Source organism: Syngnathus leptorhynchus, chromosome 11 (assembly GCF_054491065.1).
Source record: "Syngnathus leptorhynchus isolate UIUO chromosome 11, UIUO_Slep, whole genome shotgun sequence".
NCBI classification, from domain to species: Eukaryota; Metazoa; Chordata; class Actinopteri; order Syngnathiformes; family Syngnathidae; genus Syngnathus; species Syngnathus leptorhynchus.
In genome coordinates, this window is record NC_141205.1 from 181,193 (window position 1) to 184,823 (window position 3,631).

The 3,631-nt window shown below is 43.3% G+C and overlaps 1 non-coding gene across 1 annotated transcript; it reads left to right on the plus strand.

Moving 5' to 3' along the window:
• Window positions 1–1,095: 1,095 nt before the first annotated feature.
• Window positions 1,096–1,177, plus strand: trnas-aga (transfer RNA serine (anticodon AGA)). The gene has a single exon. It is a non-coding gene; the product is annotated as a tRNA-Ser (tRNA).
• Window positions 1,178–3,631: the final 2,454 nt, after the last annotated feature.

Consider the following 3,631-nt stretch of genomic DNA (forward strand, 5'->3'; position numbering starts at 1 on the left):
GTTTCAGTTTTAAACCCTATGAAGTTATTAAAAAAAAAAAAAGAACAGTCAATATCTTCTTCGAGTGGTTAAGGCGATGGCCTAGAATTCCCTTGAGGCCTCCCGGTGCAGGTTCAAATCCTGCTGATTTTGGCTCAGTACTGCCATAGAATGATGTAGCGTTAAAATGAAACATGCTCTTGACATTTTGAATATGAGCTGAGCTTACATGTGTTGAAAAAAACAGTCAAGTGAAATTCGTTCATCGTCGACGTTCTCTTCCATAAGACAGATGTTGTTTTAACCACTGTTAGGATACGGATTTTAGCTATTGATCTGACTCCAAATTGCAATCAACACTTAACACAAGTTTCTATGTCCTAATCCACACACTGGCGCACCTAACAATTTTGCGAGTTCGTTCTGTCAAAGAGAAGACCGGTAGATCAATCAGACCAAATTTACCAAATGTTTATTCCTAACAAAGCGCACTAATACAGGCCTGGGTCCCGGGTCCCTCACACTAAAACTTGTGCGTTTTTGTGACCACCAAAAGACGACACATTCTTCCGGGTTGCCCAGTTTTAAAGAAACACAATATGAATATTAAAGCATGCAAAATATTGTGTGATGATTGGTCGATGGTCATCTCCTCCCCGTCGAGGTGTCATCACTGTGGTCAGGGGGTTGGTTGTTTTTCTCTCGAAGCCCAACCACCTGGACGTGGTATTGTTCTTTGTTCTCGTTCCTCACCGACCTTGAGGTGTTATCGTCTGGTACTCCCTTCGTTCCGTACCGTCCCGTACTCCCTTCGTCTGGTACTCCCTTCCTGGGCCTGTTCCATAACTCTTAGAAGAAAACAAGTTCATGCAGTGTGCCTGCACATTCCTCACCCCCCACCAATCCACACAAGCACTCCAATACTAGATATTATATTGATATGATTATATGTTTCACACAACCTTAAAAAATATGTTTGCAAACCGCTGAAAGCACATTTCCCTTTACCACTCAGCCATGACAACATTTTGTCCAGGTGTTAATTTCTCAGGCCAGGTGCTGGAACCCGGGTTTGCTCCGTCCTGATAAAATGGCAGCATGCAACTGCATGAGTAAGTTGTTGTGGCCAAGTGGTTAAGGCGATGGACTAGAAATCCATTGGGGTTTCCCCGCACAGGTTCAAATCCTGTCGACAACACTTCCATTTTAGGATAGAAAGACAATAACCTTAAAGATAGTAGGTGAAATTTGACGATGTGACAACCAAAGGTGTGTACAGCAAGTGACATCTGTTCCCGGCAGGATTCAAACCTGCGAGGGGAGACCCCAATGGATTTCAAGTCTATCTCCTCAACCACTCGGCCACGACAACAAACTTGGAATTTTACTGACGTTACTTTCTGGTTTCTGCCTGGCTCCTGCTCGTTCGTTGTGCTGTCCCCTAAACTATTCATAGCCCAATCCCTTCCCTAACCCTACTCACCCCGAACTAAGCTAATACTTACCTGGATACGTGTCTAAGCCAAAATGTCCACTTACCTGCGCCGGAAAAGGCAATTATAAGCCAAACTAGTGCCTGCATGAAGTCAAATCAGACTGCAAGAAAGGAAAAAGAGCGAATTCAAACTGTCCTTAAACTAACATCAGTAAATAACGAAGCCCAAATTGAAGCGAAAGCCGCTGGCCCTGCCCACAAGGACGAATATTTAAGGACCGCTCCGAGCTACAAGCTCTCAGTCTCGACGCGGCTTTGGAGGAGGAAATATCTCCCCATGCCATTAGTCCAATTAAGCTCCTAAATTAGTTGAGAATTCCTGTGTGTCAGACCTGAAGAAGGCAAATATATGCCGAAACGTTGTCGAAGGCCACACAGAGGTACGCAATAGAGAACGAGCGCGAAAGGACGCCGATGAATACTTAGTTAGGAGCGAATGCCGAGCGCAAAATGGCGCCGATGACAACCTAGTTAGTAGCGAGTGCAGAGCACAAAATGATGCCGTTGAGAACCCAATTGAAAGCCGATATGATTTCCGCACGGAGCTAAGGCTCTCGCTCCGCCCAAGCCAGGGAGAGACGAACAATTACGTGCGAGGTACGATTGCTTAGGAAGAATACATGCGCAGCTACGAATCACCCATTGCCAAGTCGAGACTCACTTATTACTTATGATAGAAAGGCGACCGGAAAGCAAAAGTATGGACGGAAACAAACATCAAACACATGTCACAGACTCCAAAATGATCTTTATTAAAGCCAAATTCGGCAAGTCCAGCGCAGCTGGCACAGCCGCGTCGGGCAGGCTGCTTGGAAGCCAGTACTGGGGAGAATGCTTCGTGTGCAGGACAGTGCATTTTGTTCCTCTCTTCGGAGGGGGACTCCATTCCAATCCTAACCCTAACCCCTAACCCTAACAACAACCCTAAAAACAACCCTAACCCTAACAGCAACCCTAACCACAACCCTAACCCTAACAACAACCCTAACCCTAACAACAACCCTAACCACAACCCTAACCCTAACCACAACCCTAACAACAACCCTAACCCTAACAACAACGCTAACCCTAACAACAACCCTAACAACAACGCTAACCCTAACAACAACCCTAACCCTAACAACAACCCTAACCCTAACAACAACCCTAACCCTAACAACAACCCTAACCCTAACAACAACCCTAACCCCAACCCTAACAACAACCCTAACAACAACCCTAACAACAACCCTAACAACAACCCTAACAAATAAGAGGGGCAAAAATGGAGCAAGTGTGCATACAGCAGACAGTCAGAATATAGCTCATGAGTAGTGCAAGGCAGCCAACGCGGCCCAAAAGGCCAGGACGTTATGCAGCCGAGGGCGGAGGGGGGGAGAGAGTTCAGGATCCTAACAGCCTGGAGTATGAAGCTGTTGGTGAGTCTGGGAGTGCGGGAGCGCAAGCTCGACATCACAAATGACAAACACACCACCCCACGTGCTCTCTTAAAATAACTTGGCCAATGCATTTGTCTAATAGATTTGCTGCAATTCCAAATTTCTCCAAAGGATGGTGACAAATCTTAACATGAAAGCTAATAGGACATATTAAACACTTCTGAATGAATTACTTAATTTGTTTGTTAATTAAGTCATTTAAATTATGATTTTGCATAAATGCTAGGTATAAACAAAATCTAAAGCACAAAATGGGCAGGCTTTACTTGTTTGAAAAGGAATGGGAAGAAGTAAGACTCGTTTAATTTATTTAATGGGAACTAGTAAGACTTATTTATTTTATCTGTTTGTTCCCAGGCAAAATTGGATGTGTTGCAATTCGAAATTTCACCACACGATGGTGCCAAATCTTAACTTGACCTTGACCTGATAGGACATATTAAACACTCAGTTGAATTGATAGAAGTTGGTAATTAGACCAAATGGAGTAATTACACATAGTTTGAATATGCTTTTGATTATTTTTAGGTAAACAGTTCTGCTTTACTTTGAGCATCATTTGAGCAGTCTGATAATCTACCAAATCTTTGAATTTAAGAATTTGTGATCTAAGAAATAGCTTATTATGTTCAAGGTAATCAGATTTGTTTATATTTCTAATGGCCTTCTTTTGAAAACTTCTGGATTACAACTTTGGATCTTTTCTTATATTACTTTG